This window comes from Thalassophryne amazonica, chromosome 21 (genome assembly GCF_902500255.1).
Source record: "Thalassophryne amazonica chromosome 21, fThaAma1.1, whole genome shotgun sequence".
NCBI classification, from domain to species: Eukaryota; Metazoa; Chordata; class Actinopteri; order Batrachoidiformes; family Batrachoididae; genus Thalassophryne; species Thalassophryne amazonica.
The window spans coordinates 33,864,620-33,889,349 of record NC_047123.1 but is presented as its reverse complement, the minus strand read 5'-3'; the positions used below and the strand labels follow the sequence as shown (position 1 = coordinate 33,889,349).

At 40.9% G+C, this 24,730-nt stretch overlaps 1 protein-coding gene across 2 annotated transcripts in view; it reads right to left on the bottom strand.

Annotated features, from left to right (window-relative positions):
* Positions 1–24,730, bottom strand: part of flrt2 (fibronectin leucine rich transmembrane protein 2) — a 65,756-nt gene that overhangs the window by 12,851 nt on the left and 28,175 nt on the right. The window contains exon 1 of one of the 2 annotated variants that reach the window (XM_034161658.1): positions 18,271–18,294. The exons of the other annotated variant lie outside the window; for it this stretch is intronic. The gene's annotated coding sequence lies outside the window, so the exon portion shown is untranslated. Of the gene's footprint in view, positions 1–18,270; positions 18,295–24,730 lie in introns of those variants that run through there. 2 annotated transcript variants of the gene reach the window in all.

The following is a 24,730-nucleotide window of genomic DNA, read 5'->3' as shown; positions in this document are numbered from 1 at the left end:
GTATTGTAGTAATATTACAGTAGCAACAATTATTACAATACCATTTACAACAGGCCCCATAAAAGTCTGAGATCTGACCACTGGACGGGCATGTTTGAGACCCCAGACACTTGGGGAGGTGATAGTCTAGTGGTTAAGCATTGGGCTCGAGACCAAAGCATCATTGGTTGAAATCCCAACCTGACCAGAAAATCACTAAGGGCCCTTGGGCAAGGTCCTTAATCCCCTAGTTACTCCCGGTGTGTAGTGAATGCCTTGTATGGCAGCACCCTGACATCGGGGTGAATGTGAGGCATTATTGTAAAGTGCTTTGAGCATCTGATACAGATGGAAAAGTGCTATATAAATGTACTATTATACCACTTTTGGTGGACTATGGGTCAGTATGACTGGTCTGTTTAAGGTTTCTTCCTATAGTCAATAAACACCCAAAGGAGTTTTTCCTCATCACTATTGCCCACATGCTTGCTCAGAGGGGAGGGTAAGGTCAGACCTCACTATTGTAAAGCCTCTTGGGGCCACTATGTTGTGATTTGGTGCGATATAATTACTGAAATAGAACTAATGTAGTAACAGTTTCATTGTTGATCCTCTTGAATTTAAGGAACTGACCTGTAGGGGACACATCTTGTCCAGGGTGAACCCCACCTTATACTCTATGACTGGTGGGATAGTCTCCAGCCCCCCGTGACTCTGAATTGGGGTAAGCGGTTGAAGATGAGTGAGTGAGTGGTTTGTTCAGTCAGATCCAAAAATATAAAACAGCCACCCGTCACTCTTTTTTCAAATTCATAATAAAGTTTATATGAACTGGCAATTACAGTACACTTGGCTCTCTCACTTTGTTTCTGTAAAGCCTGTAGACAGTTTCTGGTGGGTGGTGTCGAATAAACTCATTTACATCTCTTCTTGCAATGATACAAATTTTTCAATTTAGTTTTGAAAAAAAATGGGGATAAATAATATATAAAGAGATTTTGTGGCCAAGACTTCAAATCTGGCACCTGAACCTGCACTTTGAGACCCCTGGCACGGAAACACACTCAGATTTCCATCTTCACCCACTTAAATCTCAAAAATTCCCCTTCGGTCTCACCCAGAGACCAGAGTTTTGGTGTGGCATATTTACTCTGCACGCTTCTGTACCTCGATAAAACTGCAGATACACTGACCCACATGAAAGCCCGATCTGTCCATCTGCTCTGCTCCCGTTTGGGCCACAAAGAGCGTTAAATAGGGGAAAGAAAAAAAAAATACAGGCAGATATTCCGATATATTTATTCATTGCTTATATTTGCTCTGTTCCCTCGAGACCTCATTAACTTATCACATTTCTCCTGCATGAATTAACATCTGGACAGTGAAGAAGCACATCAAAGTTGGCAACATTTGTGTTTAAAAAGCTTCCCGCAAGTATTGGCACATTCTTTGAAAGAACTAACTGTGGGAAACGGTCGTATTGCAAATCACTGATATAATCAGGACCCGTGCTCGAGAATGTGCTTAAAGAAAAATATGCTGATTATGTTTGGAGTGGGCGATCGATGTGTTCATTAATTTCTAAGGCGATGTAGTTATGCTTACCCCCATCGGTTATTAATCTGCACGCATCTAATGTCACAGCATGGCTCCCAGAAGACGCCGGTACATTTTCACAGCAGAGAGAAATGAGCATGCCAACAGGAGACGGTATATTTTACTCAAGGAGCGAGCTGAGGGAATGCCCCAGTGCCTTTCGACCACTGTTCGTATTCGCCGTTTGGCTGAGTGAGTGCAAACATATCTTGATTAAAAAACACAACGTACAGGTATACATAATAAACACGAGTAAACGTGGAATGAGAGGACCCACAAGAAGCAGGACTCTAATTAGCCGGCAGAGTGTAAACAACATTTACCTCCCCACCTTCCATCCTCGTTATGTTTGAACTACAAGAAAACGCTTCGACGGCGACTTACAGCAGCACTTAAAATCCATAAAATATTAACGTTTAAAGCGTCACACCCTATGAAGAGTGAAAAGGTTTGCCAAGCTGTCAAAAAAAAAACAAAAAAAAACCCACGTCGGTGCTCAGTTCGGTAGCGAGGAAGGCGGGGCATCCTCACATTGTGAATTACTAGGGGTGGTGGGGGAGAGTCAGCGCGGGTCGCGGCTGAATGCTGCCCTGTGCTAATGTCAGGCTGTAAAAACACCGTGCTGACAACAAGCGAGGCCCTGTAGTTCTGCCCAGAGAGAGAAGCTGATTACAGAGGCCAAAAAAGACTGAGGCAAAGGGATGGGGAGGTCTGAAATCACTCACGAGGACAAGACGAGACGATTGTGGATTATTGTCATTTTCTACGTGTGGCTGACATAATTCTTGTCATTCTTGCCTTTCAGGAGTTTAACACAAAAGACACTTGCTTAGCAGCATGTTTAATTGACGTGATAAATGGTGGCTGTTTTGGGCTGACATGTGCTGTTCCCTGCACTGAAAAATAATACTTTAAAACTTGTCAAAAGATGTTCAACCGAACTACGCTTTAGTAGAGTGAGAGTCCCATCTTCCGAGCAACTACCTCTCAAAGATTGGGACGTGTTAGAACCTTCATTTCCTGAAACATCCACATGGCAACACTCTTGAAGCTTTGATGTGCAGTCAAGTCTGGATGCATGCGCTGGTACGGTGCACTACTTCATCATCCCGCTTGCTTTGGGTGGCAGATAACCGGTTTATCCTCAACACTAAAAAATAAGCATCTATCTGCCACAGCCAGGTGAGATGTGTGTGTCCCCTTGGTGTTTTTCACTTGCTGGGATCTTCAACACTGAGGTCATACCCAGAGAAACGTGCTACATGGTCACAAGCTAACATTCCCTCATGTAGCAAGGTGAAGTCCAGATTGAAAAGATGTTCCCGCTGGCTTGGCTAATGGGGAATTCCCCGTTGGCTGACCTGGTAGAGTTCTGGTCTTTAGTTTGAGCAGTCTGGGGTTCGATCCCACTGCCGTCCCGGCCACAAAGGTCCTCTGATCACACCTCACAATGCAAGTAGGACACCTCATGTACACACTCATTGGACACCAAAGGCGTGTTCCTACTGCTGGAACTTGCAGGCCATTTTAAGGGGTCCGACACCTTTGTGCTTATCTTCTGCAGGAGCCTCCCCTGAAAAGAGATTTTTCTGAACCTTTTTTGGAGCGATGCAAGTTCCAGATATGGGATATTGGGTATGGGTATGGGTATGGATATGGGTACTACTACAGAAATTCTATGGGTGGGGCTTAATGCTGATTGGTTGAACTTGGGCACAGAAATTGGAAAACAATAAGTGCTATTTGTGACAGTGAAACTAAGAAATGAGCAGAATGGAGGAAAAAAAAGGCAACAGATCTTGAAGCAGTGCCAAGATTAAAGGGAAAATTCAAACCAGGGCTAGAAGTACCTTCAAGAGAACCTCCACAACAACAAAAACTACTCAGACCACACAACTAATCAAATAGTGTGCCACAGATGTTCCTGCAAAGGAAATGTAGGGGGGAAAAGGCTGACAGTAGAGAAATCACGCAAAGGTTACAGGTCTAGTTCCTGCAGTGGAAATGGGACTAAAATCATTCCAGTGACTCCAATAGATTCTCCAAAGGATTGTCCAAGGGTCTCACCACCACAGAAGAGACAGGATGGACCCAAAGAGTTGGACTTTCATTTGTCCTGGGCAAGATGTTAATCTGCTTCTGGGATAGTACTCCAACCTACAGACATGTCCATTTGGTGGCTGGTGGCAGGATTACCGCTACAGCCACCGTCAAACACTTTTCAGAACTCAGCACAGGAAAATAAAATCTTTTGTGTCTGGACTTATTGGAGGAACTTCTGTTGCTGCCTTCCATTGGTGGGAGGAGAGAAAAGAAAAGAAAATAGATGAACGACTTGAAATTTGGTTTGTCTCAAAATTTAATCCACTATTCCCTGAGCCAGGACCCATCTATTCAACTTTTTGTTAAAATCATTCTTTAAGTTATCGTGCAGTCAAAGGGGATGATCACATGAACACTGCTCCTGTTGAGCAGAAATGTAAAAATGGTGAAATTTGTCTTTGATATATAGAAGAGCTGGGTTTTATTTGCTGTTGTTGGAAAAGACTAAAAGATGTGTGATTCTTCCCTGTCATTGGTAGCTGAAATTATGGTAATCTGTGTTTGCTTGGCCCACACAACAGCCAACAGGGGGTGTTTTTAAGACCTTCACAAATCCACCAATTTCATCCTAATTGGTGAGCATTTGATGCTAATCGGGATTTCCTTATCGCCGCGTCCAGGATGTGAGGTACGGCCGAGGCAAGAGTGACGCGGCGCACACTAACAACAAACAGGCCGCTGTTTTAGAAGACCTGAGAGAGATCACGAGAGGAAGAACAGAAGAGGAGGAAAACAGACAGATGTGAGGTAAAGCAGGAGTTGGGGTCACGCGAAAGCCCGGCCTGATCCCACCTCCAATCCCTGCAGCTTTTTCCTTTGTTTGAAGTCACATCTGGGCTGAATTTCCTCCTCTGAATTGAGAAAAGAGGAAGTCTTCTGGGTGGGTGGAAGGAGATTTCGAGACGCTTCTGCCTCCCAGGCTAAACTGTACAAGTACTATAAATCTATGAGTCACTTAATATGGGAACGGAAAAAACTAAAGTCCAGAGCATCTTCATCATGGATCAATGATGGTGACTGGACTGACACAGATAAAGGACATGCTGTCCAAGGGACGTCACCGTCATGCTGTGATCTCTATTTCAGTGTACCTAAATTTACCAAGTGTAAGTTGCAGATTATTTATTATTTTAGCTTGGGAGGTCCTGCAACTTATACTCAAGTGTGACTTATATACTGAAAAATCATGCAATAGTAACACATACTACTATTACTATTACTACTACTACAAATAACTATTTATCTCAGGCTTTTCTCGGAATCAATACACAAAACAAAAGAAAAACTACTAATAAAAGAATGCTACAATACTGCACAAAAATGGCTAATAAAAATAAAAATAAATCAAATGGATTTTTTATTGTAGTGTTTCCAACACTGTGGGTCAGCAGTCTGTGAAAGTCTGTAAAAGTGGTTATGTTAAGTAACAGCACATGCTGTGGTGTGCACAGGTGCTACACTGAGTTCCTGTCCTTCGTTAAACTTGCTCCAGCGAAATACTGTGTTTAAACAGTGAATTCCATATACAGAAAAAAAAGGTGTGACTTATGTGCTGGTGTAACTTTGTTTTTTTACTTTTCAAGGGGCATGTTTTGACAGTTGTGACATACACCCTAAAAAGTATAGTAATATGGTCAGATTTTTGGAATGGGGCAATATATTTGCTGGACTATTGCACAGGAATAGCTCATTTGTGGAATAGCTCATTTTGAGTACCAAATTCATGAATGTTTATGAGTAAATCTGCATCGCTACACAACCACAAGTTATCATCTGTTGACCTTTTGAGATGACAGGGGAAAAAATATCCCAAATTAGATGAGCCCATTATACATTTTTGTTCTCTGTGTTCCAAGATATTGCAAGATGCTTTCTGCTGAAGGTCTCAGGTGGATTTTCGTTTTTTTCCGCATTTGCCGGTGTCTTAATTTGGAAGAGTTGTGCCCTCTACGGACCACTGTAAATATATTCTGGCACATCATAAGACAAATCTCATCTCAATTCAATCAACAACAACAATTAAAAGAGTTTCAGGTTGGACATAGAAGGCAAACGCCTTAAAGCGAGCAATATAAAACCTTCATAAAATATCAATGTGACAGTTTGAAAACATTACAGTAATATATATATATTTTTTAATGACTGAAAGTACGTCGTCCCGCTAGCGTGGCCTTTCGTCATGGGAGCCTTGATGTGATCAGGAACTTCCAGCTGTGGTCAGCTGTTTAGCCGTCTGTGCTTAAATGACAAACTGTGTTTATCTTCGGTTGACTAACTAATTAACTAAACGGTGAACCCCCAAACAGCTCGGTCCCCTGAACCTTTAGTCTCTGACAGAGTTTCCCTCCAGCTGATTTATTATTGCGCGCTTTCAAAGTAGTGCCGGAGTGGAAAACGTCTCACAAGAATTTACACTCACATGACCTGAGACAGTTATTAATTACTACATTTTAATTAGACATAATTACAAGCGGGACTGTAATGGGTGCAGTGTAGTGGAAACACATAATTCCAGACTTTGCTTATTTGTGTAATAATGATTAAAATAAAGGAGATAACTAATGCCAGCATCATTATGAGAAATCTCAATTTTCCGCTGAGATTTCCCAAAACAAACACTTGTGGAATGAGGAGTGTTTATTTTCTAGTTACTTTTACACTTCTGTGAAACTTTTAATGGCCAAAAGTCAACTGGGAAGAAAAGTCCACGATGTCAAAAGCCCCCACGGCGATTTGAACAGTTCATCTTTTTCAAATGCTGGTCTTCCAGTTTTACAACAGTCGGTTGGAAAATTCCATGATGCATGAGAAAGGAATTTGGATAAACCCAGATTACACTGGATGCCAGGTGAAATAGCTCAAAAAACTCAAAGTGAAAATATAATTATGTTGCCAGACAATCGCTAAGATACTGCATTTTATCCTTTGCTATGTCTTGTCTTTCCTATCAAATGCTAGAATATAGTATTTCTCTCCCACGTCTTAACATACACCTCCTTCCTCTGGTTAATTCATCATCATCAGTATTTTTTAAGACTGTTTTTTCAAGTAATAATCAGCCTCACAGTGTTAGCTTTGGCAAGCTTTACTGTAACCTAACACTTCTCATTATTAGGGCTTTTATTTTGCCATATTGCTCACATGATGGAGTAAAAGTCATCACAACAACATGCCCTGGAGATCCACAGATGAGCCTTCATGTGTTGACACTGTGCATATAAGATCCTCCAGTCCTGCTCACCATGTCGTTAAAAACATTTTTACTAAAAAGCTCCTTTTTTTTTTGCCCCATATGGATGGCGGAGGCGGTCATGCCTCTAAAATAATCTGTGGTTCCATCTGGTCACTGTGGTTTAGCCCCTCATCACTTTGTCCCCCTTTGCTTTCACTTACTGCCACAGCAGGCTGCCCCAGATTGAAAATAGTCTCACAAAAACATCCTACGGGTATCCCTGGATGCACGCCTGCACGAGAGCTGCTGCTCGTCTCAGAGTAATTTTGTAATGCCTGACGAGAGCTTGGTTTCACCTTAGTAGCAGTGATGAGAGGTAAGGCAGATTCCAGTCATTGGCAAAATTTGCCAAAACTTTAATCAGCCACGTTCTGAGTTATACCATCAGCAAACAGATGCAACAACAGTAGCAGTAGCTGGGTGTAATACTGGCTAAACTTCCATACAACAGTTTCCCCACCAGCTTCTATGTGAGCCCCATTGAGCTGAGTGGAAGCTGTGACTAATTATTAGCTGAAAGGTCAACAATTACGGATGCCAAACAACAGAAGAGGGTAGAGGTTACATGATAAAACACTGTTTTCAAAAGCTCTAACTCAAAAATTGGTGAATGGATTACAGCAAAATTACAGGGGATAGTCCCTTTGTCACGGAAAAGTTCAGGAATTGCAGGTTACGCAGTAAATAAATAATAGTTTGATGCTTTTTTCCATTGTCTAACACCTGAATAGGATTTTATGTGAAGAAATGAACAAAATTGCGACTACTGCAAACAAAATGAGTGAGTCATGGAATTTGCTGAAGTAGCTTCAGATAAGGAAGCCAAGAAAAAGATGGAGTCACGCCCCTTGTTCAGGAGTGGGGGGTAAGTTGGAGTGTGAGATCGGTAGATTTGGCACACTTTACCAGACCATTGTGGTGAAGAAGGAGCTGAGCCAGAAGGTGAGGCACTCAATTTACCAGTTGATTTATGCTCCTATCCTCACGAGTTTTGGGTAATGACCTAAAGAATAAGGTTGTTGATATGCAGCAGAAATGAGATTCTGCCATCAGGTATCTGGGCTTACACCTCTGGATAGGGTGAGAAGTTTGACTATCCAGGAGGGACTCTGAGTAGAGCCACTGCTTTTTCCACATCAAAAAGTAGCCAGTTGAGGTGGATTGAGCATCTGGTAAGGATGACCCCCTTGTTTGTCTCCCTAGGGAAATCTTCCAGGCACGTCCAACTGGAAAGAGACCCTAGTGAAAACCTAGGGCATGCTGGAGGAATTATATTTCCTAGCAGGTTTGGAAATGCCTTGGGATCCTGTGACCTGGACTCAGATAATGAAAGAACGAATGAGGGAGTGCTCACAGCCTCAAGTCTAGTGTGGCAGTCAGTCTCCTGCAGTAGTCACTCTGCTTTACGTTCGTGGAGTGGTGATACAGTTCTTACGATTTTATGGAGAAAAGTGTGTAACCCATAAAAAGTCATCGTTTTAAAAGATGTGTATCTCTACTCAGATGACATCTTTTTTTCTCTGTAACTGTATTGATCTGATTGGATCTATTTTCATTGCTCATCCCTCACAGCACAGAGTCGCTGTAGCACATCGCTCTTCCTGTCTTGGTCAGGTGGCACTGGACCCAACCCTGGCAACTGCCACCCAGCCCGTATTACTTGATTCATTCTGCTGTAAATGGATCACATATGGCTAATATCACACCATGTTTGTTCTGCACTCCAAACTTCAGGTTCACCTAGCGAGCCACTTAGATTTTGGGAACTTACACCATTGCCTCACATTTCCCCCATATTTAAAGAAATTCATATATTTCTCAACTGACTGGAATGAAGTCAGAGATCCAGTGAAGATCAGTTGCACTCTGGTTTCAGTTCACTGTAAAATTCATGACTTTCCGTTTTGGTGTTTCATTTCTCTTTTTCTACACTCCACATTTTGCTCATAACTTGGCACAAAGCAGATTAATTGTGCTGTCTCACAAAAGCAGGAATAAGCCGGCACACCTGTCCCTGTTGCTGCCTAGCATTAAGATAAATGCGTCATAGCTTTAGTCTTTATTAGCTATTTATAAGAGCCGCTGCCCAGAATAACAGCATTAAAAGAAGGGGATGAAGTGAAGGGCCATTAAAAGGTTTCAAGGTGTTTTTGCTCAAGATCAAAGACTAATAAATGTTGACTTGATGTGACATTAGCAAGAAGATCCTGCCAGGCTGCTCAATTAGGTTGTCAAAGCATCACCCTCCCTGGCACAATGTGAACCCTGAAGCAACGATGTGGAAGAGAGATACTGGAAATACTGGACATCAGTGAAACCTTTCCAACAACATCCCAACACATTTTGCATCACATCGTCCCAGTTTTTACCAAGAACGACTGGTTTCCACATATCGAGCAAACTTTTACGATGACTGCACATGAAGATTACATTTCAACACCAAACCCTTTGCTGACAATGTGGTGACCACGTTTGCACAACTGGATCTGAACATCTTCAAGGTGAAGACAGATTCTCAAAATTTAAGCAAAGAACACAACCCCAGTCAGAAGTAGATGCCGATGTAGAACTGGCAAATCAAGTGCAACACTTGTACAGCTGAAGAAGATCTGAAACTAGAAGGAACCATCTTTAAGACCAGACTGGTCAACACCAATGTCAAGTCAGGGTTGATGCGCTGATCTAAGGTATCTATTGAGAAAATCTACACCAGTCTGAGGGAGATACACATGAAACCCTGACTTGACACCATCAACAATCAGGATTTTTGGCAGAAGACCAACAACACCAGGAGAACTGAAAATTCAAAGAAAGATGAAGATAGCTTGGCCACACTCTTCATGAGCCAGCATCAAACATCACCAGATAAGCTCTCCTGTAGAATCTGCAGGGCTAGAGGACAAAGGACCGGTCATGGTCCACCTAGTTCTGAGATTTAGAGGAAGACACCAAGAAATACGGGTACACCTTGGGACAACTTGAGAGAGTGCTACAGGCCAGAAAATTGGAAGAACAGTTGTCAAAGGGATATGCCCTAGAATATAGTAGTATGCTTAATTAAGTAATTAAAAATGGACAAAGGTAAAACTCAGCCACAAATGGAAGAAGAAACTATACCAGTTTTCTCTCAACACTTGTCTGTCTTGTAGCCTTTGGAGGCCTTTTTCTTGTTGTCATCACGTCTGTTATTGCTCAAACTGAAACCCTAATTAATATAAGTATGAAGTTTTTTTTTTTTTTTTGTGGCATGAAAAGTGTAAAAGTAAATTCCCAGAAAGCCTTCCAAGGTGGCACCTTTCTCAGCACCTCATCAAAGTAGCTCACCATTTTTGCAAATCTGTCTGAGAAGCTCTTGATCAAACTCTTACAAGCTTGAATGGAAGCACAGATCTTTTGTGTGCATTGTGTTTTTGGACCAGTCACCAACTGATGGATGTTCATGTCACTCCAGCAGCCATTTGTGTTGTTTCAGAAACTGGCCAGTAGGTGCCCCAGTGAACAAACATGGCAGTCATGGCCAAATGTGTTTGCCACAGTGTGCCAAGAAGTTAATTCTATCCACGCTCTAAAGCCAATTGGTGTCAGAACATATACATGGACAGTGTAGCATGAAGTGGGTGAAGATGGAAGGACTTCAGTCCCTCACGGGTTACTTCCACAGCTAAGAAGAAGTTCTTATATAGGCCTTTAGACCAGTTGGTGCCACTTTTTTCTCTGGATTCTTCCCCTGGATGGAACAGTACCAAATTACAGCTGGCCTGACAGAAACAATGCAAATAAAGTCTCTTGTCCAAAGATATAGACAAGTAGTTTTGGCAGAAAGTGAACGCCAGTCTCATTGATGACCGTGCAACTCTTTTTCCACTGAGCTACCTGGTCTGCACAGCATGTCAACGTGGAAAAAAAAAAAAATCTGGCTGCATGCTATTAATGAGAAATGGTTTCTCCTGGTGATCAAAGCTTTGCTCAAGAATCTTTTAGTTTGCAACGATCTTGATAGAGAGAAAATTATTGTATATTTTAAATTTTTCCAGAGACACGTTGAAGAGGAATAGAAAATTTCCCCAAAAAGCATCAGGGAGAATTAAACTGAGCTTTCTATCATTTACGAGATTATTTTCTTCCTGTAAAATGAGAATTTAGATCATTTCTACACAGAGAATTTATAAAAGTGAACTGATTCACAATGTCTGAAAGCTACCGAGAACAAAGCTACAGCTCCTCGCTGGTCGGCTCTTATCCTCCGACTGATCGAGGCTCACTCAACAAGTTGGCGAAGGTCTTGATTGCATGGTTAAAAACTCAAGAGGTAGATGTATCAGGTTTGATCAGAATATGATGTGGTTTGCCCTTGGGGACAATTCCATTTGTCGGAACTACCCCCGTCTTTGTGTAAAGCATGAGTGAGCTCGTTTGGATTTGTCACTTTACATTTACTGTAAGACGTAAAGCTTTTAAACAATCACAATAATGGAAAGCTTATGTGGCGACACTGCTGTGATCTATATCAAAGCCATGTGGAACTCCAGAGCCTCTAAAAGCACGTTCACGCTCTTTAAGTACTGTTGCTTGAATTTCCAGCGAACATCCAGTGTGGACGAAAGCGTATCACGCTTGTGTTTGGAAGTCACATCACTTTGACAATGATGATGCGTTAAATTTAGATTTGGTAAAGTAAACCCCTGTCTGTCATTGTGGTTTTGATCATTTCCAAACGTCCTCGCAGGTTCTGATCTTGGAGAGATTGAGACTACTTGCAACCAGTTCCACCAGCCAAGGTACGATGGAGTCATATGATTAATGCACGAGAGCAGCTGCAATAAGTTTTTGGATTTTTATTTTTTTAATTTTTAGCAAATGCTGACAGAAACAAAATATATGAATAGAAAATAAAGCAATGCGGTAAAAAGTAAAACAAAAGAAGTTGTTACGTTTGACCTAATATTTGCCAGAATTTCTTAGTCATTATCGTCCACTGGAAAAAAAGCTGAACATATCTCACGGTGTTCAACAATATGAAGTAATTTTTACACTGTATCATCTGTCCATAGAAGTTAAGATGAACCTCTATGATCTGCATAACACTGTTATAGATTACAGTGATTTTGGAGATTCCTGTTCAATCTGTCAAAAATTCACTGGTGATTATGAAAGATATAGTTTACAATAAAATGAATATTTTATTTTGCAAATTAGACTTTTTATGTTGTTATTCATGATGGAAAGAGTTGCTTAATACTAATATAAAAAAATATGATTTTTAAAAAAATATCAGTGACAATATTACGTTGTCATTCCATGAATGGATGAGTTAACTAAATCTGCTCAGATGACCTCCCCACCCCCAAACATTTATGGATTCACCCGTGTTCCTAGGATGTTTTACTTTGTGACAGATGAGAAAGTTTATAGCAAATTATGATGAATTTTGAACTAACAGCTTGTTTTTACAACATTCTCTCTGTCGTTCTTTCTCTCTCATGAATCAAACAACTCAGTCTGCACATTTCAAAACCTACAAATTTCTTCTGACACCTCTTGTTTTACTCAGGTTAGCCACACATCAATTTGGCCTGTTTTATGCCAGATGCCCTTCCTGACCTACTGCCTGATATACAAGGAGAACATGGTGTGGGCGGACTTGAACTAGCAACTTTATTTAAGGGGGGAGGAAGGAGGGACTTCTTAACTAATCTCCAAATTAACAAATGAGTCCCATTTGAGAGTAACAGTTATTTTCTTTAATTTTATTTGTTTTTGATTGCAACTGCTCATCTTGACTCTCCGTCATAGAGTGGGACAGCAGAGAGACAGTGAGACACCAAAACAGAGACAACACAACTCTGTTTTTAATACACAGACACATGCACGCGTAGAAACACACACACACACACACACACACACACACACACACACACACACACACACACACACACACACACACACACACACACGACTGGGTTTAATGCTGCCAACTTTCTATTTAATATGTCAGTTTTTTTATTAATCTGCACCACGCCACAGACGACCTGTGGAGGAGCGGCGCCGACATGATCACATGATTGTATGGTGTGAACAGAGTGATGCAGGACTTCTATGTAATAATAACTCAAGTGTGATCGCTGGTTGGTTGCCTTCTGTAAATGTACACAGCTCCATGTGGAAATGATGCTTTCGTTCTCTTTCCTTTTTTGGTCCTAGACTTGGGAAAGGCAGAGGCAGGTACTCTATAAAATGCAGTGACTGGACAGATGGACAGATGAGGCCATCCCCAACAGAATAACATGATAACTCAAAGACAGTAAGGTCCAATCCCAATACTCTTCCGTCACCCTACCACTTCACCAAACTGCTAGGGCAAAGGAAGAATATTGGGATTGTGACTTCGCCCAAAGGAGAGTACTGGGATTGGGAAGGGAGATTATAGGGCAGCACAGTCTCGTTTGAACCCCTGGGTGATATCGTGGGATTTGACCACTTCTGGGGGGAGCCTCCCATTGTGCAATATAAACACAGCATCACTTCACATGGATAAATGGTGTATTGTTTTGTTTTCGGCTGCAATCACCAAAGCAATCGTGAAAAGTGCAGTTTTTTTCAGTTCCCAGTGGAAAAGGGAAGATGAGGCAAATGGGAGAGATCGGGTCGGTAAGTGTTATCCTACACAGCTAACCAGAGTAGCTGCGTTCTCTTGCCTGCACAACCACCTCAACATGTTTGAGATCCAGGTCAAACAAACTGCAACTTTTTGCTGCATTGTCACTTTTTCTTTACATTTTCAGTTTGTTTGCCGTGTAACTTTGCCCAAAAACTCAGAGAGGATTATTGCCTCATATGCGTTATATTTTAACCCTTTAGTGCCCACCCTCAAACGCGGCTTTGCTGTCCAATTGGGACTAGGCTTTTGCCAAAGGAATTGGGAATTGGGCCTTAGCCCAAAGGAGAGTATTGGGATTTGGAAGGGTAGAGTATTGGGACTGGGCCTTAGCCCAAAGGAAAGTATTGGGATTGGGAAGATAAGGTATTGGGACTGGGTCTTCACCAAAGGGTATTGGGAATTGGGCCTTAGCCCAAAGGAGAGTATTGGGATTGGGAAGGATAGCGTATTGGGACTGGGTGTTCACCAAAGGGCATTGGGATTTGGGCCTTAGCCCAAAGGAAAGTATTGGGATTGGGAAGATAAGGTATTGGGACTGGGTCTTCACCAAAGGGTATTGGGAATTGGGCCTTAGCCCAAAGGAGAGTATTGGGATTGGGAAGGATAGCGTATTGGGACTGGGTGTTCACCAAAGGGCATTGGGATTTGGGCCTTAGCCCAAAGGAGAGTATTGGGATTGGGAAGGGTAGAGTATTGGGACTGGGTCTTTGCCAAATGGTATTGGGAATTGGGCCTTAGCCCAAAGGAGAGTATTGGGATTGCTCCTTAGTCTTCAAATAAAAAAAAAAGTATGTAATGAAGGCAAACTGGTTAAACCATTGTGTGAAAGCACACAATGGTTTAACCAGTTTGCCTTCATTACATAGTTTTTTATTTGCCTAAATAATTTTGCCCAGTGATTTGATTAGTCATAAAAACAGCTGCTAGTTGTGAGCAGTTGTATCATTGGGATGTGTAGGCTTTAGTCTTCTTCCTTCTTTCTTTTTCCTGATATGTCTTGTCACAGACATACGCTGATGTAACTGGTCTTTCCTGTTCATTTTGTTGATCTGAATGTGTTAAAAGGGTCCGCGGTCTCCCCTCCTGACCAAAACGTGCTATTAACACTGTCCTTAAACAATTCTTCCCTCCCACACACAAAGTGCTCGCTGACTCCACATTTGAAAAAAGGCACCCTGTTTTCCATTAAGTGAAATTTTGATGTGTGCAGTGTTTCCACTAAATGCAGCATTTCTGCTCCCAGCATGCACCTACCCACATGCATTTGTCAAACTGAGGCACTTGTTCGACCTACTGTTGTGATAAATTGTGTGGCCGTGCACGGCACAAATTTGCTGTGATCATCCGTGCCGTGAAAACGAGTGTGCAGACTGGCTCTGTGGTGGTGGTCTGCAATGGTTAAACAAATAGACACCATAACACGACCTCGGCGAGGTGCTGGTTCCACGTACTGGACCTCTTTTTTCTACCGCCGACCTTCATCCACACACATTTATTTGACAAAAAGAAAAGAAAAAAGTGCGCTGACTGGAGCCGATGCCCCTCTACAGCCTCCAGGGGCGACGATTCTGACAGTCATAAAGCAGCCGCGGCTCCCTGTCCCTGGTGTGTTGGAGGAGAAAAACAATAGCTGGCACATGTGCCAAAACAAGGGCAAAAATTCCCCCTTCTGTTATTTAAAACTGTTATGGCAACTCAGAGCTAGCAGGTATTTCTCATGACTATCTGCTTTCCCCTGGGTATCAGGTGTCTTTGGGGAGAGTCTCCAAATGCCTCAAAAAGGTAGCTGGAATGCAACGACTGCACATGGAAGCATTTTAGGCTCCCGCTAGAGAGATGTAAGATGAAACATTGCCCAATGTCCTCTTCAATGTATCTCTAGGAGGGAGAGTGTTAACACATGTTGCATTGCGGGGACATCTAGCCCATGTGTCTGGGGTTGTAAGTGGTGTGTCATAGCGGGGGTTGTGTAGAAACGAGCCGCCGGGACTTTGACACTGGCGCAAGTCCAGTTCTGCTGATACGTTAACAAGAAGAACTTGTTCTTATCAATGGGGTGCTTTATTCCCGCTGTACACACACATGCGCACGCACACACATATCAGCGGGATCACACATGCATAGACAAACACACCTTAGCAAATCAGCCAATCAACTGACACACGAATGCAAACAGGCTCACGGACAAGGAGACAGCCGGGTACATAAACACAAACAGCACCAGTGCTGGAGATGATTAAGCACACAGCCAGTTGCTGATTGGAGGCCTCTCCAGGGCCTCCTTTCCCATAATAATCAATGTCAGATAATTAAAGGGGTCATAGTGTTTTTATCTGCCGTTACAGTTCAATAACGTTGGAGTTTTCTGTTAAACATCCTCAGAATCCTGCAGTTATTCATCAATAATTGTTGAAACTAACCTGTGCTCAGCAACTTTTATGCCGGAAGCAGCTCATTTTAGACGTTTCTAACTCAAGTTCTAAACAGCAGCCTTCTCTGAAAGACACGCCCACAGGGCTGGTTCACAGGCTGTGGCCACACGCCATGTGGTCAGTGCAAGAAAGATGAAGACACCCCTCATCCAATCAATTAAAATGAGAAAGTTTTATGAATAATTGTATTTATTATTTGGCACATTTTGTTGATGTCATGTTTTACATCCTGGCAAGGTTGAGATATTTATTTTTTTCTGAGTTTGTCTGGTTACCAGCGACTGATTAATGGTGATATTAACATCCATTGTTCACTTTTGTTACCTAATATCCCTTATTTCTCCAAAAATATTAGTCCTATCAACTTTACATTATTGCGGCATTCATCCTTGACCCAAAATATGGAAACATACCAAACAACTATCATTGAGGTTACACACACGACACACACTTGGCTTTTAATATGAAGATGATGATTTACTGGCCCTTGATGGAATGGCGCGTGAGTCCAGAATTTAATCATCAACATCCATTGTTCACTTTTGTTAACTAATATCCCAAATTTCTCCAAAAATATTAGCCCTATCAACTTTATATTTTGCAGCCTTCATCCTTGACCCAAAATACGTAAACATACCAAACGACAAATGTCAGCTCTCCCCAGTTTCTCCATCATCGAGGTTACACATACGGACACACACTTGTCTTTTAATATGTAGATGATGATTTACCACCCCTTGCTGGAATGGCGCGTGAGTCCAAAATTTAATTATCAACATCCATTGTTCACTTTTGTTAGCTAATATTCCAAATTTGTCCAAAAATGTTAGTCCTATCAACTTTACATTATCTAATTTAATCCAATCCACTTTATTTATATAGCACATTTAACAACAAAAATGTTCCAAAGTGCTACACATACAATAGAATCACGATAGATAAAACCCCAGTAGTCAAAAATAAAAAATAAGAAAATTAACAATAAAATTAACTAAAATGTGCAAGATAAATAAATAAATACATACAGCATACAAAAGATAAAACCAATAAAATCTACCAAAATAAAAACAAAACCAATAAAACAGAGGACCACACATTATTGCGGCGTTCATACGTGACCCAAAATACATAAACATACCAACAACAAATGTCAGCTCTCCCCAGTTTCTCCAACATTGAAGTTACACACACGGACACACACTTGGCTTTTAATATGAAGATGATGATTTACCACCCCTTGATGGAATGGCGCGTGAGTCCAGAATTTAATTACTAACATCCATTGTTCACTTTTGTTAACTAATAACCCAAATTTCTCCAAAAATATGAGTCCTATCAACTTTATATTTTTGCAGCGTTCATCCTTGACCAAAAATACGTAAACATACCAAACGACAAATATCAGCTCTCACTAGTTTCTCCATCATTGAAGTTACGTACATGTACACACACACATGGCCACACACTTGGATTTTACTATATAGATGATGATTTACCACCCCTTTCTGGAATGGTGTGTGAGTCCAGCATTTAATTATTAACATCCATTGTTCACTTTTGTTAGCTAATATCCCTGATTTCTCCAAAAATATTAGTTCTATCAACTTTCCATTTTGGCAGCGTTCATCCTTGAACCAAAATACATAAATGTACCAAACGACAAATGTCAGCTCTCCGCAGTTTGTCTGTGATTGAAGCCACATGCACACACACACACCCACACACATACACGTTCACAGAGGCCACTTAGTCCACTGGCACATTATTTTAGCTTGGAGTGTGCATAATATAACCCCTGTATGTTGAAACACTTTTAGAAACACTTCTCAAGTGTAAGAACGTTTGTAAAATCAATCTCATGACCATCAGCCACACAGAAGGGTTTGTAAGAATCACAGCAAGAGGAAAGTCAACCTTTTGTAACAGCAACAATTCTGAAAGTGAGCCAGAAATGTGGAAAAAATAATGAAGGAGCGAGGAGACGTGGGAGATCTTGTGTTTTTTGTTTGTGCAGGTGTGCGTGTGTGGAAATGTGACAGTGAGTGAGAGCACAGAAACGCATGTGTGAAAGGAATGTGAAGACCCAGGAGAGGAGAGAAACCGTGAACGTTTGAGATCACTGAACTCAATGATCGATAAGAAGAAGAAGTGGAGGAGGAGGAGAGCGGCGTGGCGTCTGGACGAGGAGAAGCGGCGTGAATATGGTGCATACTCCGGCTAAATGAAAAGGCTTTTTGACCGAATTTAATTACAAAACAGCATTGGGTAACTCCCTCTCTCTCTTTTTCCCTCAGCCGTTGACTTGTGCCAATGAAAGCCTCGATTCTGGAGCTGGCACCGCTGCACACTCACACTTTCTGTAAAATGCAGCTCCCGTTCTCAAACAGTACCAAGTCCAAGCTGGCCCATCACTGTCCTATAATCAAATTAAAAGTGTAGGTCGGCACGTCTTTAAAATCACCCCCTACAACCCAAAATTCCCCAAAAGCTGCTGGAGTCTTTCACACCAGTCAGAAGCTGCCATCTGCTGCTTGGATTTAAAGCCTGGAAAACACAAGATCCGTTAATGAAAAAAAATAAAAATCCATTAAAAACAGTCTGCACAAACGTAACACACACGTCTGCACCATGTAACACAATCCATCACTTCTCACTCACATCTGCACTGTATTTTCTCCTGATACAACTTAATTACGCACTTTATTATCACGTTTAAAGAGTATGTTTGCTGGTTTCATTCAATACATTTCCCCAGAAAAATAAACGCAGGTAAAGCAGAATGTAACTTTGAATGTAATTACAAACGGTGTATTCCACCTCGCCAAATCTATGGTTTTGTGGGTGTGTTTGTAAATGCGGGGATTTCGAGAGAGCCTCATTCCCGAGTGGAAAAAGTTTGTACCTTCACTAAGAAGGATGTTTTTACTGTCGTCTGTTTGCTAATAAAAGACATGAAAAAATTATGGGAACAATTTGGTAGAATGTTTTATGGAACAGTTGGACATTCTGCAAAAATTGAGTTAATGCCTAAATCTAAGATGTCACTTGCTTCTGGATCAAACTATACAATTCAGAATGACAAAATTATACATTTTTTCTGCAATTTTGCTAAAACAAACACACTGAAAAAAAGAGAATGTTTGAACCAACGTAGAAAGTGTTACAAAAACCTGAATGAATTAAGTTGTTTGAACTTAAGTTTGTAAGTTAGAGTTGATTTAACTTTCAAACTTGAGTTCAAACAACTTAATTCATTCAGGGTTTTACAAATTGTAACACTTTAAGTTGGTTCAAACATTTTCTTTTTTTAGTGCAGTTCAGAGTTACAGACAATTTGAGTTCCCTTTTCCCCAAACAAACTTACATTTTTAGAACCAATAATTTCACTAGATTGAGTGTTTAAGTTTTTAAAATATGAAAAAGTCACATTTTTAATGACAAACAAAAAATAATATTTACAGTTTGTTTGTAGGTTTGTTTTTGCAGAGTAAAATGTACTCTGCTGGCAGTGCAGTACATTTGACACTTTAAAGTTTATATAACTCTCAGAGTGAAATCAAATCCTTCATAGTGTTAAATCAACTTGTTCAACTCTAATAGTTATTTTTCCAGTGATACTATTGGCGGAGTTGATTTCAATTTACATCAACTCTTTGGAGTTCTATATTTCAGCTCTGCAATCCTTCATAGACAAATAGCTGGAATTATGCACAAACTGAGGTTTTTCTTTTTTATTTGGAATTTTTATTTTAAAAACAATTTTCTTAAGTTTGACTGTTTGAAATCTGTTTAATAAATGGTAATATAATGAAAAATTTGCTCCTTTTTTGGGGGGGGGGGGGGAGTTAAATGCATATTTTTATAGCTTATTTTTCCTTCATCGTATTTTCAGGTACCAGACGTTTCCGTGGACATTCTGCATTCGTGCAAACCCTAGTTGCATGTTATGCTACGTATGCAGTCATTGTCCAAGTTCCTTACCACGTAGGTCAAATATTTTTGGTTTTTACTTTCTGTGGCTACAACATGAGAACTCGCAGAATGTCTGTGATTACATGTGAATTTTCTGCCAAAATTCAAAATGGCGACCAGTTCTGCAAAAGGTGAGCAAGTTTACACTGCTTGTGATTTATGACAAAATCACTCAGAAAGCAGTTTTTAATTACTGGATGAAGCTGCTGGGTTTGTCGTAGTCACCCGGCGTGAAACTCCTACAGCCAGGAAGAAAAATTCAACAAATAAACATCCATTTTGTGGATGTCTTTTGAATTCAGATAATACAGCACCGTATGTCATAACCTGAATAAGTGAATGATGTGTGAGTTGCAGCACTTGCAGGATAAATGTCAGACAGTGTTTCTTCAGAGCTTCAGCTTAAATTCACAAAATGTTCTTGACAAAAGTGAAGAAGTCACACCAGTGTCAACATTTATATCATGAAACCATTAAGTGAAATAACAGACAGGATTGATCACACAGTTACACTCCATCTACGCAAAGGCTGATTTCATTTCACGCATGAATTAGATATTTATGAGGCCAAAGTAATGAGTATTATCACAACACGATTTAGCAGCACTGCCAAAAATGTCACGATGCTTGGATGTGCAGTTTTAAAGACAACTGCTGGAACGTGGTTGTTTACTTAAACTGTTCAATGGGTAAATGTGGAGATATTTCTTTTAAATACAATTAAGCCCACTTCCCGTGTACACGCAGTCCAGAGACACTTTACTGTAGGTGTAGACTGTAGGTGAACTTGAATATTTAAATATTTATATTCATGTGAACTTAAATGGGCGGGGCTAGAGGTTTGCAGACGCTTCTGGTATTTCATTACATACATACGTCTAAAATCCCTCAGTGGAATAAGACGTTGGGCCACAAATATGTAGACGTGGGGTCGATTCCTTGTCACATGACTTGTCAAGCTACGTCACATGCATCAGTCCATAGTCCACCCAGGGAAAAAATGGGGACTAGCCTTGCCTGGGGAAGCAACCTGTGTTGGATCGGTGTCCAATCCATAGGGAGTTATAGACTCTGAACAGCTTCATGCTACAGAACCCAGGGTAAACACCATTAATAATGGACTTACTTCTTCTGAGTAGTCAACTGATGTTACACATTATAGTAAAACACATAATTTCCTGTCAAATGCTCTTAAAAACCTCATGTTTAAAAAAAGGTAAATGCTAATGAACCAAGACAGAATTATAAGTAATCTAATTAATGCAATCTCTACCCAGATAATAAGTAAATGGTAAATGGACTGCATTTATATAGCACTTTTCCATCTGCATCAGATGCTCAAAGTGCTTTACAATTATGCTTCACATTCACCCTGATGTCAGGGTGCTGCCATACAAGGCGCTCACTACACACCGGGAGCAATAGGGGATTAAAGACCTTGCCCAAGGGCCCTTAGTGATTTTCCAGTCAGGTGGGGATTTGAACCCATGATCTTCTGGACTCAAGCCCAACACCTTAACCACTAGACCATCACCTCCCCTGTGAGGAGATGAGGTGAGATAAGTGAGGACAAAGTTAGAGTGATGAGACTGAGATGGTTTGAAAATGTACAGACGAGGAACATAGGGTAAATAGGGAGAAGGATGCCGAGGATGTAGCTGCCAGGTAAGAGGAGAAGTTTCAGGACAAAGAGGAGATTTGTGGATGTGGTGAGGGAGGAGATGCAGGGGGTTTGGTTAGACAGAAGAAGATGCAGAGGACAGAGTGAGATGGAGACTGATGATCTAACAGGAACCCCGAACAGGAGTAGCTGCTTCAATGAATCAGTCTTCATGTTGTCCATGTGGGTCAACAAATACCTCTTCTGGAATACATAAATCTAATATATGGAATAATCTTGTGGTTGAATTTACAATACTTGCTTTCGTTTTTATGTTTAAGCTGAGTTGCAAGTGAAGTACTGCTTAAAAAAAAAAAAATTGAAACACAAAGTGCACTAAGAAAGAAAAAAAAACATGTTGGGTGTACAGTATTTCCAGCAGGATCCTTCGTCCTAATTTTGAGGTTTAATGAAGTCAAAATTTCACTTCTTTATTAATGAAAAAAAAACAACCTTCCAAACTTTATCCTCCAGAAGCATGTTACTGATGTTTGTAGACGATTTTTTTCCGCCCCACATTCAGCTCACACTATCACCACCACGCCACTGTGATCCAATTTCAGCACGACAGCAGTGATTTTTTTCCTCCAGACTCATTCAGATGGAGGCCGTCGGGCCGTTTACACAGCAGAGTGAGAATGAGGGATTTCTAATAACTCTGAACTCTGATTGTCTTCTAGTGGTACCCAAGGACTCGTGCCAAGGACTCGTCCAACATGACACAACTACTTATCTACCAGTCACCTCATTTTCGAAGAGGCGGAACATTGGGCGGGGGGGGGGGGGGGGGGGGGGACTCTGAAACCAGGAAAACCCGTCTGCACCGTGTCACAGCACAAAGGTTTTTTTTATTGTGTGTGTTTTTTACGGCTGAAACGTGACTAATTACAATCAGCTATATTATTATCAATAATTAAGAATTTTGAATGGAAAATATGGATGTGAGAGCAACCAAGAAAATTAATCCTATTAATCTACCACTTATAGTGTAAATGTAATCTCTGAAGAAGCACAAAATGTACCGTGTCAAAATAAAAAATACGATCAAATAACAGGTGTAACTGTGGAACTAATTAAACCCAATAATTTATTTTTTTTTCCCCCCAGAAAGCTAATATAATTCCCTTTTATGAAGGAACAGCTGTGACTCAGATAAAGAGGGCATTATCCATTCACTGAAGGGTTGGTGGTTCAATCCCTCGTTTCCTCTCTGGATGTCCACATGTCCTTAAACAAGACAGGAAAATTTCTTCAGAGTGTGAGAAATCATTTTAACTGCACATCACTGTGGATATGTCTGTGAAACACGCAAATATAGAGTAATTCTGTCCATGTATCTGCTTGTGTTTTGGTCTCACATTTCAAAAGTCCGTCTCAGTGCTTCCCCGTGCGGATTTATGGGATCTCTGAGGGCGGTTCTACCAGATATGGTATCAAACCAACAATGCTTTTCACTGTCGGTTTCAATCATTTCAGCCTTAACTACAAACTGTATTTGTGTTGTTTTCTTTCACATTTTTTCTTCTGATTCCTCATGAAGGAGGAGAGTAGAACAGGTGGAGGAGCTGGCCTGCCAATATGTAGACATGGGTTTGAATCCCGTGAATCACGCTACCTGTCTGTGTCCTTGGACAAGACAAGACAATCTACATTGTGTAAGTCCACCCAGTTGTAAATGGGTACTGACCTTGGATGGGGAAGTAACCTGACATGAACCAGAGACGTGTGGAAGAAAACAGAAAACAACCATCAAAATGGATAGAAGAATAACCAGAATGGCAAAGGCTCACCCACTGATCAGCTCCAGGATGATCAAAGACAGTCTGGAGTTACCTGTAAGTGCTGTGACAGTTAGAAGACGCCTGTGCGAAGCTAATTTATTTGCAAGAATCACCCGCAATGTCCCTCTGTTAAATAAATGCAGAAGAGGTTACAATTTGCCAAAGAACACATCAACTGGCCTAAAGAGAAATGGAGGAATATTTTGTGGACTGATGAGAGTAAAATTGTTCTTTTTGGGTCCAAGGGCCGCAGACAGTTTGTGAGATGACCCCCAAACTCTGAATTCAAGCCACAGTTCACAGTGAAGACAGTGAAGCATGGTGGTGCAAGCAACATGATATGGGCATGTTTCTCCTACTATGTGCTTGTTCTGTTAGACCTCAGTGCTGCTTTTGATACTGTTGACCATAAAATTTTATTACAGAGATTAGAGCATGCCATAGGTATTAAAGGCACTGTGCTGCGGTGGTTTGAATCATATTTGTCTAATAGATTACAATTTGTTCATGTAAATGGGGAATCTTCTTCACAGACTAAAGTTATTTATGGAGTTCCACAAGGTTCTGTGCTAGGACCAATTTTATTCACTTTACACATGCTTCCCTTAGGTAATATTATTAGACGGTATTGCTTAAATTTTCATTGTTACGCAGATGATACCCAGCTTTATCTATCCATGAAGCCAGAGGACACACACCAATTAGCTAAACTGCAGGATTGTCTTACAGACATAAAGACATGGATGACCTCTAATTTCCTGCTTTTAAACTCAGATAAAACTGAAGTTATTGTACTTGGCCCCACAAATCTTAGAAACATGGTGTCTAACCAGATACTTACTCTGGATGGCATTACCCTGACCTCTAGTAATACTGTGAGAAATCTTGGAGTCATTTTTGATCAGGATATGTCATTCAAAGCGCATATTAAACAAATATGTAGGACTGCTTTTTTGCATTTGTGCAATATCTCTAAAATTAGAAAGGTCTTGTCTCAGAGTGATGCTGAAAAACTAATTCATGCATTTATTTCCTCTAGGCTGGACTATTGTAATTCATTATTATCAGGTTGTCCTAAAAGTTCCCTAAAAAGCCTTCAGTTAATTCAAAATGCTGCAGCTAGAGTACTGACGGGGACTGGAAGGAGAGAGCATATCTCACCCATATTGGCCTCTCTTCATTGGCTTCCTGTTAATTCTAGAATAGAATTTAAAATTCTTCTTCTTACTTATAAGGTTTGAATAATCAGGTCCCATCTTATCTTAGGGACCTCGTAGTACCATATCACCCCAATAGAGCGCTTCGCTCTCAGACTGC